The sequence below is a fragment of the Monodelphis domestica genome, chromosome 1 (genome assembly GCF_027887165.1).
Source record: "Monodelphis domestica isolate mMonDom1 chromosome 1, mMonDom1.pri, whole genome shotgun sequence".
NCBI lineage: Eukaryota > Metazoa > Chordata > Mammalia > Didelphimorphia > Didelphidae > Monodelphis > Monodelphis domestica.
The window spans coordinates 9972896-9973512 of record NC_077227.1 but is presented as its reverse complement, the minus strand read 5'-3'; positions in this window follow the sequence as shown (position 1 = coordinate 9973512).

Genomic DNA, 617 nt, shown 5'->3' with positions numbered 1-617 from the left:
AGGCCAACTTCCTAGAGAGCTGGAGGGGGCTTCAGTCAGCCCTCTAGAGCTTTGAGGCTCAACCTCCCGGGTACCTACGGCTGGGTCACCCCAGAAACCAGGGAGGCACACATGTAGCTGAAGCGCCCCCCTCAGTGGAGACATTCTGGCTTCACAAAGACCAAGCACAGAATTTCAGTGCTGAAAACTTTCTTTGGGGGTTTTAGGCTGCACTGTCTTGGCTTTGATCTTGAGAATATAAATCTATCAGGCGGGAGCCACTGCCATGTCTGGGGGCCCTTCCAGAAACCACCATCATAGCATTATTCAGTGCCCTTGCAGACATTTATTGTTCAGTGAAGATAAGGGCATTGTCGATTCAGAGGTGGGAGACCATCAAGTCCAACCCTCTTGTTCTCTAGATGAGGAAATTGAGCCCCAGTGAAGAGAAGTGACTTTCCCAGAGTCACATAACTAAAGAGGGCTTGAGGTCGAATTTGAACCCAGATCTTTCTGACCATAAGTCCACTATGTCATGCTGACTCTCGGGATAAGATAATGATATTTAGAGAATAGAATATAGAATGACAGCGCTAGAAGGTAACTTAATCCAACACTTTTGTTTTACAGAGTAAAGT